This window comes from Antennarius striatus, chromosome 22, assembly GCF_040054535.1.
Source record: "Antennarius striatus isolate MH-2024 chromosome 22, ASM4005453v1, whole genome shotgun sequence".
Taxonomy (NCBI): domain Eukaryota; kingdom Metazoa; phylum Chordata; class Actinopteri; order Lophiiformes; family Antennariidae; genus Antennarius; species Antennarius striatus.
Window position 1 is genome coordinate 10,947,082 of NC_090797.1, and position 14,946 is coordinate 10,962,027.

General features: G+C 39.9%; 1 protein-coding gene across 1 annotated transcript in view; it reads right to left on the reverse strand.

Annotated features, from left to right (window-relative positions):
* LOC137589195 (chemokine-like protein TAFA-2) overlaps positions 1-14,885 on the reverse strand; it is a 53,886-nt gene extending 39,001 nt beyond the window's left edge. The window contains exon 1 of the mRNA XM_068306766.1: positions 13,944-14,885. The gene's annotated coding sequence lies outside the window, so the exon portion shown is untranslated. The remainder of the gene's footprint in view (positions 1-13,943) is intronic.
* Positions 14,886-14,946: the final 61 nt, after the last annotated feature.

Genomic DNA, 14,946 nt, shown 5'->3' on the forward strand with positions numbered 1-14,946 from the left:
GTTTTACGCGTGTCACTTTAGTGGATCTTTTCAAACTCAAACAGGATCAGGCAAGCTCTATAAATCAAACGTTTGTGCAGAGTTTGTTGAAGAGTTCTTGTAGGTCGTTTTAGGCCTTTTTGATATATTGGGGTGTTCTTATCCACAGGAATCGGATGTGTTTAAATACATACACACACACACACACACACGCACACACCCCCACGCACACGCACATATATCTGCCTTTTTTATTACATGTGCAGGCAGTGCCTTGTCGAGCAGATGCTCAAGAGATTTGCCACATGCTACACCTCTGATTAAAGGCTAGGAAGAGAAAAGAAACACTTCAGGAAACAGCTGCAAATTGGAGTGCATGTTCTAAGTGATTCAGGGAAGGGGTGTTAAGTGAAGATTTAAGTTTATTAAAGTGTTGAGACTGATGACTGCAGCTCTGAGGAGTAAAAGCTCATGTGGAACGACATGAGCGTATAAAGAAGACTTGACTGTCAGAAAAACTAATGTAGCTTGTGGCTTTCGTCAGGGTGATGAAATGAATAGGTGTTCCACATACAGTGTGTCATTGCAGCAAAAGATGGATCCGCAAAGTATTGATTCAGAGAGGTTGAATACTGTTGTGCATCATATGTTTAAATTTTTATTTGTAAAATAAATTTCAAATCATGTATAATTTTCTTTGTACTTAACAATTGTGCGCAAACTTTGGTCTATCATAAAATAATATAAGAAACATAAAATCCCAGTTAAAATGTTAGGGGTCATAAATGTGTGAAAACATGAAAGTCACTGTACATCTGGACGACACCACAGCAATGTTTTCCATACAAAAACAGATGAAGTGAAATATTATTACGATAAGCAAAAGACTATATTAATTTAGAAAAGGCTTCAGTGCCTTTCGATTAAAATCTTAATGTAATCCTAAAAAAATCAGTTGATTTAAATTAAAGTGTCTCAGTAGTTCAGATTTGCTGATTTAATTTCTGATGATGCAGATTCAGAATTATTCAACCCCTGAAAAGCATCGTTATACGGGGACACATCAGTTATTAAAGTGAAAAATCTACTTTAATTTACTTCAGTGTTCCATGTTAGGAAATTAGAGATTCCCACCACTGCTGACCCAAAATCAGAAGAGAAGTGTTTTCTAGCAGCACTCAATGAGAGCAGGAGCTTTGGTGAGTTGTTCTGTGATCCATGAAACTAAACAGGAACTATTCATTCCTGTGGATCAATGGTATGTCTGGAGGAGGAGGGATCTAGCTGATGCAGCAGAGAATGCTCTACTGCAGTAAAGCATGTTGGGGGTTCCTCAGAACAAACGCTTGAAACCTGCAGCATGTGGAGGTCAGATGGATTCCATCAAGGACCAGGAAATTATAGAGGAATGCTAGATGAAGCTTAGGCATCATTATATGTTCGTAAGGGACAACGATCCTCAGCGGACCAAAAAGTCTACCGAGGCAGAACATTCAGGAACATTCAGGAGATTGAAAAACGTTTATATTATTCAGAAAATTCTAGATCCTTCTAGACAGCATCAGTCTCCTGATTGAATCACATGGAGGATTTTTTTTTTTTCCCAGGAGTTTCCAGCATACAAATCAGGAATAATTTTGCTTTCATCTGTATAAACATATGTTTACTGGTGTTCTGGCATAAGAAACATTATTTATGCTAACTGATTTAATCTGGTCATGTTGATTAATGAATTTCTTTCTAATAGAATTTGTGAAGTCCATGATAAATCTTTCCCATAATTTGTGTCACATCTTTATTCGTCAGATGACCTAAATGGCTATTAATTAGCGCCTCGATGTCATTTTTGTCAAGTTCTAACGGTGACTCTGGTCCATTAGTGAGTGTGAATACGTGATAAACACACACGTCTGTGGAAGATCTGTTTTGTGTATTATTCGCTGTTTAATTTGATGATGATATTAGCAGCAAGTGCGAAACGACAAACCCTCTAAAATGGAACTCCCTCCTGACCGACAGCACCCATCAGAAGGACATGATGCTGTCCTCGGCTCAGATCCACAAGACTGGACTTCCTTACTCTCCTCTGCCTTCACATGTCTGTCAGGAGTGGGCTGTGTGTCCTGTCTGAGACAAGACTGCTCGTTGTGAGTGTTTTCTCATTCCCATTTTGTAATTAGCTGTCAGCACCTTCAGCTTGACAATGTAATTGGTTCCTATGCTGCTTTAAACTCATTAAGGTGGACTATTTGAAGAGTTGATTTGCGTCGTGTCCTTCAGCGAGACTGAAAAAGGAAACATGGGGTTGAGCGCAGCCTTCCAGCCATCCAGTCCTGCAACAGTGTGTGTGTGTGCGTGTGTGTGTGTGTGTGTGTGTGTGTGTGTGTGTGTGTGTGTGTGTGTGTGTGTGTGTGTGCGCGTGTGTGTGTGTTTATGAGAGAGAGAGGCTTACTGGGTCATCTTTCTCTGGCAGTCAGCTCCAGTCCTGACTGGCCACAGGGCACTGGGTGGCACTGCCTTTCATCTGTCAGTGACAAATGTGACACTTTCCATCACTGCACAATCTCACAATATTTTTTTTGGGGGGGGGGTTGGAATTCACCCCGGCCTGTCCAGCCAGCTGCACCAAAAAAAATACAAAAATACTGAATCTTGGCTGAATAATATCACACTTGAACTGGAGACGTATGTAGGACGTCTGAATCTGCCCCTGAGGACTATTTTGCGTACTCTTTTTTACATTCTCCATGTGTCTGCGTGTCTGCGGTTGACTCCAATTGGCCCGTTTAAGTTTATTTGGTTTAATATTGCTGCCCCCTTGAAAGAAGCAAATTATTTATTTTTGCTGTTTACCTAATTCATGTGTGCCTAATTCATTTCAGCTCAGCGTGACAATCTCTCACTTGTCAGAATTCAAACGCACAAGCAGAGATTACTTTGACCTAAGTTACTGGTGGGTCTGTGTGTCTTAAGATTCAGCTACTCCAGTTTCTTGTTAGTAAAAAGAAATTAATACAAACCTACTTCCCCCTTTCTGTGTTGCCATCAACATGTCAAAATGGTGTTAATTGAATAATTTGAATTTAAATCCCTCCACTGTAACAGATTGGCTCGCATCCCCGGTGGCACCTGGAACATCTGGCACGCAGATCAACAAATCAACGGATCCCAGAGCCTTGAGACTGGAGCTCAGTGGGCTCTGCAGTCTGGAGGCTCACTGTTACTCATTTCTGGCACGCTACTGTACTTGTAAATGTGACTCCATTTCTCTTTTTTTCTCCATCCCACAAGTGTGTGTTGGCGTTGAGCCAGAGAGGATGGGGAGCTACAGAGGCTAAAACATTTCATCAAACTCCTTATTCGCCATCTGAAGGCTGGTTTTTCCTGTGATTAGAAGGGAGGTGGCCGTCATAAGAACACAGATCACACTTCAGTATTTATTCTTCTATCTGCGTGGCATTTGATCAAACACCACGAGCGTGAAGCAAAGCCGTAGTTTTAATTTTTATTTGAAAGGTCACCGACCTATCAAATTATATTAGTTTCTGCAGATGGCTGCATGCCAGCATGCATGGATTGAGCCTGAAAGGTCTTTTGTATTTGCATCAGTGTTGTTCATAATATTGATCTCATATTCACTAATGTCAGGTTCAGTCTATTTGGCTGGATCAAAACCTGAAGTATCAGTATTTTCAATACTAAGTCTGTTTGGGGTATTGACGAGGACTGATACAAAAATAGATCTGCCTCTCTGCTGCCCAAGACTTTTTTATTTTTTTATTAAAGAGCTGTGGTGTCATCTTCCTCTGGTGGATCACGTTCTGCACATGTGATCACTCTGATGCTGATGTTGCATCAATCAGCATCTCTTTCCCTGCGCTTTGGCAGGAACCAGACCACCGACCAGAACCAAATCTGATGGAGGGGAAACAGCAAATGACTCAGAAAACAGGAGATAAATGTACTTACATTAATGTATATCCTTCATTTAAGATGATTCAAATCTTCACAATAATAATAACAACAACAACAACAATAATAATAATAATAATAATAATAATAATAACAATAACAACAATAATACTAATAATAGTAATATAATAATAACTATAAAAATATATAAATAATAATAATAATAATCGTAATAATAATATAATAATAATAACTATAAAAAATATATAAGTAATAATAATGATGATAATAATAGTAATTATTATTATTATTATTATGTGATACAAATGAAAACAATTAAATGTAGATCAACAAAAACTTTACACAGGAAATAAATAAATAAGCAACATTGCTTAAATGTTTGTTTGTTTGTTTTTTGTTTGTTTTCATTGAATGTAAAAACATAATGAATAGTACAGCTTTGACCAGAAAAATGTCAGTTTAGGCTCCACCCTCTTAATCCCACTTCAGCCAATGAGATCATTCCTGCCTCTGAGTGATGTTTGCAAACTGCAAACTAACATGTTTTCTCCCGCTGTGCCCTCGCTTCCCTCCCATCTTCTCTCGCCCTCTCTCCCCTCACGTCTCCAGCTGTCGCCTGGTAGAATGTAAATGAGGCTCTCAGCAGAGAGCCCATGATGGTGTCAGCCCTCTCCTTAGTCTCTGGTCTCATTAGACGCCTAGTGTAGCTGACATTTACCCAGACGCCCTGTTGACTAGCTCTCATGCAGGCCGCATGGGTCAAAACAAAACACAGAGAAACCTCAACAATCCAAATCTCTTTGGAGAGGAAGGTCGCTGGAGCCCGTGAGATGACTGCATGTCACACTGGAAAAAGTCTTAAATGCCAGCGTAAAGCTTTCAAAATAATAACTATAAATCCATATCCTCTCCAAGTGACCTGTGTGGTTAAATTTGAAATTAAGTCAAAAATTAAAAGTCTTCCTATTCAAACCTGTGTCCTTGCTCCATTGTGTGTATTAGCTTCTGCAGTTGTCAGTATTTGGGCACAAATGCTATAAATAATGAAAAAAAATCCCATCAATTGGACAAATTAGGTTTCTGAAGCAGTAAATTCTCCACATTTTTATTTTCATGTATTTACACAAATGCACAAAAAAGCTGAAATTGCTTTGCACGCTAACCTGTGTGGTTTTACACTTACATTACTTATTACTATTGATTATGCCCATTCAGCGTGCTGCACACCATACATCTTTAACATGATCATTCAAATTCGCTTTGATTTTTGGTGAATGGTCGCCTCTCCGGAGCCTTAAAGTTAACAGGAGAACAGTTCTGTGCGTTGGAAATTAATAGGAAGGTCACTGCTATTTCCTGACTCTGTCTCCTCTTGGGATCCCCCAGCTCTGTTTTTCTGCGGTGCTCTCATCCTGTTACTAATGCCTGACTCTGTGTAACCCTTATCTCTATGCTCACGACATGGCCTGATAGGGCTCTGTGTGTAAGCAATTAAAATGGCTTATTGGCCAGATAAGTGAGGGAGAGCACTCAGACTGAAAGCCACAGGCTGCCACTATCAGGTCTTTAGGTTACAGTCCGCGGGTTAAATAGCCCGGGGATGCAGAGCGAACAAAACGAGTCGTGCAGCTCGGCGTGACTGAAGTTCTGCCAGAGGGAAAACACACAGGACAAAGGCCACCGCGAGTCACACAACTAACGTACACAGCAGGCAGTCATTGGGCCCGTTTCACAAAGTAGGTTTAGTGGAAAAAAACCCTGGGTAGGTTAACCCTGAAATCAGGGAAAACCAGGGTTTTTGGTTTCACAAGGGGAGGTAACTTAATCCAGAGTTAGAGCAGTAACCCTGGCCTGTTTCATGAAGCGAGGTAAACTGAACCTCTGGGTTTGTCACCGCAGTAACAGACTCTCTGAAGCTAACCTGGTTGGGAGCAGGTTTTATTCCACAAACCCAGGGTTTCCTCTGACTCCGCCCCCTTTCACAGCCACTCACAACGTTTCATTTCCTGTTTCTGTCGGACGGAGAGTTTAACAAAAGGTTGGTATTATTTAAAAAAAAACCTCTGTATTTTAGAGGTACTTTAGAGGCAAACATGGCATGTCCGTTTGACAAGGATCCCCTTGATGGAGTTTCAGCATTAATTCACAGAGAATTCAATATTTTTGTATCGCATTCAGATGTCCCGTCATATCCAGACAGTTCCCTTTATGATCAGTACTGGCTCACATCCTGATCCATCACACACACACACATACACACACACACACACACACACACACACATCCACAAACTAATCCATCCTCACATCTGCAGCAGCGCTGCATGCAGCACTCCATTCAGTTTTTACGTCCCGCTTCAAACTGGTGATGTATTGTAATTGTCGGTGTTCATGTATTCGTCCATTTGTTTGTTCGTTTCTATGTCCATCACATATCCTGGCAACTATTTCACTGTGATCATCTGTGTGGTTGTGATCCTTCTGCTACTTTCCATCCACGCTCTTCTGTTAAAAAAGGATGAGAAGGTGTTAATACTTCAGCGGATGCTAAATGTCTAACTCTGTATTCCACCAGAATGCTAAGCAATGGGAAGAGATCAATCAGTGATATAAAATATTAGACCAGCTTTGTTTTTTTTCAATTTCTTACTAATTTATTTTTCTTTTTATCAATTAGTAACTCCTGTATGCATCATGTGACTAAAACAGACAGAAAATAAAAGATGAAATACCTTAAAGCAGCCATAAGCAGTACAAAGCCACAGATATTGATGTAAGAAGTAAAGTAGTTTTGGCTATTATTAAGGAAACCACTCAAAGCAGCTAGATGTCAGCTCTTGATTTCAGTTCTTAGGTAATATAGGTATAGGCAATGCTATGAATATTCTTCTCAACTGTTTTTGTAACGCGTACATGTCGATTTACTGTGTTATTCACAAAACATTTAAAAGTTTGAATAGATTTCCTTTTTTACTTGATATAGATGAGAACACATTTATGTGATTTATGTGATTGAAAAGAGCATTATGTTAGCGATAAAACAACTGAAAAGTCAAACGTCCACTTAATATTTACTGTATAATATCAAACATAATGAGGATGAGGAGGATCCCTGACATAATGCAGACCAGTGTGAACAATGTTTTTATCTTCATTCTCAGCTGCTGACATGTGCGCTTCTCCCCCCACTGGATTGCGTCTAAATAATATAAATTAATAACCTATTATTGAAGCCGTTTACCTATGTAATTTTACCGTGAGTGCAACAGACTACGTTTAAACTTACGCATTGATTCGAGCCACAGGTTTACCTCAGGGCCCTGTCATCATTTAGACATTAGTTAATCACAGAAAAGAAAAAAAAAAGTCCAGTATGATGGCATTAAACTTTGTTAACAGTTATAATCTTCTTATTTATGAGTAAAAATTATGATACTATTATGACATTTGTATATTTTTTATTTGTCGGAAACCTAACTTCAAACTTATTTCATAAATCCTCAATAGATTGGTCTTCACATAAAACATCGAATAGAGCCTTTGGCTTTTCAGACAACTTTACAATTTTCATAATTTGGTTTCCATGGCAACAACATTACAACTATTCTTAAGAATAGACTGAGGTGTGTTTTTATTGCCCATCTTGAAAGGCGTGTTTTTCTTTGACCAATTATACTTAGGAGGAAAATGTTTTATACTGTCGTGTGGTATTTTGTCCCTGACCGACGATCGAGTCTGCGTGGATTACCCTGAGTGTAACGTCCCGTGAAAGCATTGTGTAAGTTATCTGTTTTTAACAACACACCCACTACTAAGTAATTTATTTTAATCTGCTGATATAAGTTGCAATAAAGGAACTCATTGCACTGTGTAAGGGATTCTAGCAAAACATGATCCAGCAGTTTGAGGACATTTCAACAAAGAACTAATGACTTGAGGATTTCAGAAAGAGTTAGCAGGTCATCCTAACCTTATCATTACACAATAAATTAATGCTAAACTAGCAACATTTTATTCATGCAAACTGAATAGCCACTTCTTGTGTCAAAGTAGACATGAAAGCTAATTTCCACCCTGTTCTGCAGTCCTGTCTGCTGTTGGCCTCTGGACACTGACTAAGAAAACCAAAGGGATTAATTAAATTTATGGAGTTAGTTTTTTTGGTTATTTGCATGATTACACAGAGAAAACCTGACTTTTCTTTCTTAAATGTGTTAGATTTGTAGAAATGAGTGAAAGGAGGAATTTATTTTTGTTTGATTCAACATTTGAGATGGAGCTTTTATAACTATTCCTGTCTGTTGTACATTAACTAGTGAATGGATTTTGATAAAACCGTGTTGAAAGGTTGGGATGGTAACAGTAAGAGTCCTTTACATTTTAGAGCCTAATAAAAAGTGTTTTGGTTATTTTATTGCAAGACAGGGAGTTTATTTTTGGTTTAGTTTGTCTTTTAACCTTGAATAATTTTTACAGACTACCATCAAACTGTGTCTCAACAGAAATAGCATTGAATTTTAGAATAGAACCAGACTAACAGCTGGGCCGCTGATTTGTTCTTTTTTCTTTTCTTTGTTTTTCACCCATTTAATACAAAACATTAAAGAATAATTTTCTTAAACCTTTATCAGGGCATGGGAACAAAACTTTGGATGAAAAGAAAAGAAAAGATTTAGCTACGGGTGGTTTATATCAATTGCATAATAATAATATGTTCATAAATGGGGATATAACCTGTGGGAAGGGACATGCTCTGGATAGAAAGCTTTTATTTAAACTGTTTAATTTAAATGCAGCAGACATATCCTTTTCATTTCGCTAAAAATAAGAGGAATAAACTGAAGAACAAGAATGGGAACCAGGATAATAAAAATGATACGAAGAACAGAATCTAAGAAAAGAATGAAGCTGTCGTTAGATAGACATCAGATACTGGCACAAGAAACTACATTTAGAAACAAATCAAACTGCTCAAGTTTTATTTCTATGAGCAGTATCAAGTAGCTCGGTCTTTCTGATCTTTACTCATTCATGCGGTGGACCGGCATCGAGGTTCAAGTGTGGATAACTGCTGGGAGATCCTGGAAGCTCACAAACCATGACACCAAAACACACAGGCTCAGCTATAGATTGAAGAAGAGTACAAAGGCATCAGGAACAGCGTCTGTTTTCTGACGGCATCATGGCGGAGTAACAGAGACGAGGTCGACCTTGACCGCGACCTGAGCAAACTGTAATGAGTTTTGAACTTCAGCCCTGGTTCGGTATTGTTGTGGTTTTCAGAGTGCTGAGAGCTGGTAAACAGGATATTGAGTCCCAGATGGCTTTGGCTCACATCATGAAAGTACTGTATGCCCACAGCTCTGCACAAACCAACAGCCATCGAAATTAAACAGAGGGAAGAGGAGAGGAGAGGAGAGGAGAGGAGATGGAGGATGGAGAGAAAGATGTTTTCTCGTGTCCAAAATGTGCGTTGGTGTGTTTCTTTGGAGGCTGGAGTCATCGTGCATGACGGGCGCATGTTTACGAGCCACTGGGCCACACAGAAAGCTGCACTAAGACACTGCTGAAAGAGATAAACCCACCATGAGGGGGTGGGGGTGGGGGGGAGCTGGACAGAGACCAGCGGATCTCCATTTTCTCACACTGTCCTTCAGTTTCTCTCACTCTTATTTCCTCCCTCTGCATGAAATGACTGGAGTGGGAATGGTGGACGAGTGGGAAGAAGATGGCGTGAACAGAAATAAAGTCGACGACTGTCCCAGCAGAGTTTCGGTTCGACGAGGAAATGGTAAATGTTGACCGAATCTCGTGCACGGAGAACAAAAGTATTTAAAAGTAAAACTAATATAAAAGCATCTTGAATGTCTTTAGAGGAAAATCATTTGTTTTGTTTTTTTACATGTTGCCCCCCCTTTTGTGTTGTGAGGGGGAGTGTGTGGGCGGTTGATGGGTGTGTAAACACTTATACTAACATACTAATAGATTTATTAGCCGAGAGACAAGGAAACCGTTTCAGGCAGACTTTCTCACTTACTTTCGCGCTGATGATGATGTAGAATGTTAGACGTGTGTGTTGCCTTCATTTCTGTCACATATGAACAATAGAACAGCCTCAGGTGTGACAACTTCATTTACACCAACACTAACGTTTTTTGTCATCCCTCTCTCTGGATGACATCACTCCAGTTGGGAAGTTAAGTATTACGTACTGTATAAGTGCTTTATATAAATATTATTGGGCCTTTTATTGTGTGCTTTAAAAGATATTAGAATTTTTTTTGTTTGCCAACAGCACTCTTACATCACTTATCTCAGCCTATGACTGCAATTCAAACACAACAGACCATTGAGAAATACAACAACACTAAGAAAACATTCAAAAAGTGAAGTTTTTGTGTGGATTTTTTACATTTTATTCTAATATAAAAGTAATGCTCCTCAGGTCCCGATGGCATCTACATCCATACAGATTCCAGCTTGAAGTGTCAACTTCACATCGTTCTACACTTTCCTTTATTCTCCTCAGTGTCAAATGAATTAAAGATGCTTCTCATTTACATTATTATTTCATTACTTGTGGCTATTTGAAACAGATAGTTGTGAACCTTTTCTTCATTTTCAATAGTGGCCATTTTTCCTTTTTTTATTTATTTGTTTAAGACAAGACAAAGAGTTTAGTTAATGTCTGTTTCACTTTATATAAAACTCTGAGATTAAAATATAATAATATAATATACTGATATAATATTAAGTTAAGTCGTAATATACAAAACTTTAACAAGACTCTCTGAGGACAGCTTGAGAAACAGTGAGGGAACCAGTCAGAACAAGTCCTGCACAAACCGACAGCAGGAATGGGTGACAGAAAAAATCCTGTCAGAGAAAGAAGACAGAGGTCAAAGTAAAAAATGTTTCAGAACTTTTTCCTATTGTTTTATCATTTCCACAGTTCTCCTGTTTATTCAGCGGCAGGTGAATTTGTTGTACTTGAAATGAAAAAGCCGGAGAGCGGAGCGAGCTGCAGATCAAATAGAATGTGAGAGAGGGTGAGGGGGAGGGAGAAAGTCCTCGCTCCCCTCTCACATCAAACACTTACACGGTGTGGTGCCAATCAGACGCTGATATTTTACACAAATTCCAATGGTTTCAGGAGAAGAGAGCACAAACTCACCTATCAGCATGCTGCAGCTGAGCACCTGACCTCCTCTCAGGTCTTTCATTTGGAGCAGAGAGGAATAAATCCCCCGGGTTCCTGTGAGGCTCACAGGACTCACCTCACACATTCAAATGTTTTCCCACAAAAAAAACATCCAAAATCATGTTCAGCTTTCTTAGACAGAATCAAACGATGCCCTGCTGATGACGAGAGTCTTGAGTTTAGCACTCAGTTAGAAATAATGTAGATGACACCTGAACCCCCTTTCCTCTGACCCGGCAGGATAGAAAACAGCAGCTAGTATTGAGGACTGGATCACATTCAAATACATGTCGTAATGCAGAACGACACTCGAAGGAGAGCAAGCTCCTTTAATTCAACCTTCAACTGTAAATTAAGGATTATTTATCTGCTTGTTGGTTTTGTTTTTGTATCCATTTTAATCTGGTTGATACAGATTTTCATTTGGAACCACAACAAACACACCATCTATTTCTTATTATATTTTAATCTAGTACAAAAGGAATGATGTAATATGCATCTTTTTGCAGTTACAAAATATTTTAAGTCTTATTTGTTGGGGTTTCCATGGTAACAACTGTGCTATAGACTCAATCTCAAAAGAGATTAATGCTTGCTTTTTCTATTTGACAGGATATTGTTTAATTTGTGCAATTCCATCAAGCATCACATTTGATCTCTTTCTATATATTCTATTTTTTTTTTCCTTTTCATAATTTTGATGTTGTTGTTGTTGTTGTTTTTCTAACTGGGCTGTAAACGTGGCAGTGATCTCACTTCTCCTGAATGTTGCCCTTTGATAACGACCCCTGATGAGACTTCTAGTGATGGTGGTTTGCTGTTTTCTGCTCCAACAAGAGAAGTATCAGTACTCCCTACCAGCCAATCAGAACCATGGATGAGACATGGAAAAATTTTCAAACATTACGCTCTTCTTCTCGACATGTATTCGCACCCTGCTCCACACTGTGGGGGTGCTTCCTTTTTTCTTTTCTTTTTTAGCATATTGCAGATTGTTCTTTAAGAACATGCAAACTGGATAGTTTGACCCGTGACATTACTTGAACAGAAACATTTGAGATGTTTATTGGTAAACAGGACGAGGAACTGCCAGATGAATGCAGCGGAGTAGAAGCATGAAACAGCAACGAGTGCTGGAGTTCTGTCTGTGAACAGATGGAGAGACAAAAATAGGCCTCTGCCGACTTTGGTTTTTAGATTAGACAAGAAAATGATGAGTCAAGATAATACAATTTCTTTTGTGGTCTGAAAAGTAGCTTTTTATTTATTTATTCATTTGTTACATGTTTCATGGAGGTAATATAGGCCTAGTTTTCTGGGAGAGGAGCAGAAATAGAAACAGCCTTTGGAGTTTTACTTTTTACACACATTTGTTTAGCCTAATTCAGAATTGCTTTTAAAGGCAAAAAAAATGTTTCGAGGGTCAGCAGTTTCTTTCTGGCTGTGTGACGTTCAACTGAAGCAGGCTTCCTTCCTTTTTTATTTTTTTTTTTAAATTTCACTATCAGAGCAGCTCCACCTCAAAGAAATGTACAACAATCTGCACCATTGACTTAAAATGTTGGGTGTCTTTTCTTTCTGTCATCCTGTCGTCTTCTTCATCCCTCCCTGAACACGACTCGTGTTTCTGATGACATCCCGCTTCAAAGCGGTGATGTGTTGTAATTGTCAGTGTCCGTCCGTCCGTCCGTCCGTCTGTCCGTCCGTCCGTTAGTCCACCAAATACCTTTGCAGCCGTTGCAGATAGAAAGATGAAACAAAAAGCACATTACTCGGGCAGCAAAGGGGACAAAAATGAGATGATGACCTTGATCTTGAGAAAAGTAGGTCAAGGTCAAATTTCAACTTTTGTACATTCAGGAACCAAATAAGATAGAAACACGAGGGAGAAGGCCAGTGTGAGTAAGACCATAGATCAAAGCTAGTGCTTTGATCAATGACAGTAGGTAAAGCATAAGCTTTGATCTTTGACCTACACAAGTAGGTCAGGGTACCATTTTTAATTCAGGGGCGTCACAGGATGTTGCAGTCTGTGACTGCCTTGGTTCTAGCATCACTTCCATAGTTGGAGCAGGTGGGGGGTGAGCGTCTGTTTCATCCTGCCAGGATTTCCTGTGTCCCTGCATTTCATCGCTGGAGGACTCACGGGGTCTGCTCCAGGTGAGCTGACATTATCCTCAGAGCAAATTGATCCACAACTATCAATATTTGCTGACTTCCAGACAGCACTGGTCTTGCCACACCTACGACACCAAATCACTAGACTTATCTCATACAGGTCTGAGACAGACCACACAGCTGAATTAAAGAACAGGCTCGACCCAGCCTGGTCAGGTGGACTCAGGACAGAGGTGGAAAACTGCCATCGCACAATAAACTGGAAGTAGGGACAAATAATATGACAATTGTTTGGGGGTTTTTTTTATTCAGGAGTTAAATTCTTTAAAGCTCTAATGGAGAAAATGTTCAGTTGTGCATATCCAGGAATGAAAATAAGTAAAATACACATCAAACTGCAGTTATCTATAAATAAGTATAATGGAGTAATTCCTGCACAGAAATGCCTGCAGGAAACAAAAATGCAGTTCAGACAATCTGATGTCTGATAGTGTAGGGAAGAGAAAATTTTTTAAATCGATGACAGACCCTGATATGGTCCCGTTAATACCTTCCCTGTAAGAATGAGGTGTGACTGCGCTGGAACTGACTCCAGGTCTGAAAGTGACGCGGCGCTGATGGGCGCCTGGCTGTGCGCACTGACCGGTGGACAAAGTCCCCCAGCCCGACGCGGGGCCACAAATGAATGTCGGAGTGGCTTGAATCGCTCTTACCTGTAATTGTCCCACTCTCGTCCCGCACCTTAACGCCCTTTCAAACCATCTGCGGGGCTTCTGCTACAATCCAGGGGTGTGTCTGTGATGTGGAGACATTTGCGTCCCAGGCTGGCAGCAAAACGTTAGATTTGGAGCGTTGGATTTATGTCAACAGGAGAACAAAATGCCTTATCAGAATAAGATTCTTCCTCCTCCGACGCAGAGCCGAGACTCTCCTGGACCCGAAGCGCCCCAGTCTCTTTATTCCAAGAGAGTCCAGAATTAACTGGAGTCTGCTGGCCGACAGTCACCCAGAGGATCAGACCACGCACCTATGACGGACAGATTAATTTGTCAAAGTGGGATCCATCCTGATCAATCACTTCAGTATCCGGTCTTTGCTCCGCTGCGTCGCATCCCGGTCTGACAGCTCAGCTCCGTGCGCTCTAACTTTTATGGAGACTCCGGAGCGCACAGCTGCTACCTCCTGTGGTAACGCGTTACTGTACTCCGATTACCTTTAAGGGTTTGTGTCGCCTTTTACATTTGACCTCTCCGTTTGAATGTCACATTGAAGAAAAAGAATCATGTGTTGCTTTAATGTGATCAATCATAATCTGATTAGAGTTCAAACAAGCCTTTCTAATTGCTTGAATATTATGCTGCAAGGCCGAGGAAATTTGTAGACTGGATTACAAAATAAATGCAGCAAAAGTGCAAAATAACGCAACAATAAATCAACACTAAACATACTAATTAATGCGTAATAACTTGTATGTGAATAATTGATCTAATCAGTGATTATTTCCCACTGTGACATCATCAGTTCCACCAAAAAGCGAGACCTCCTTCCCCAAAGACGCAGATATTCTCATCTCCTCCCCTGCAGACAGTCAGTCCTGAGTGGGGTTTTAAATATGAAGGTGTGCAGTGTTTAATGAACCGTGGACAGACGCGTCTCCTGTCGGATGATAAACGGTACCACACTGCCATCATGTGGACATCTGGTGGATTTTCACCA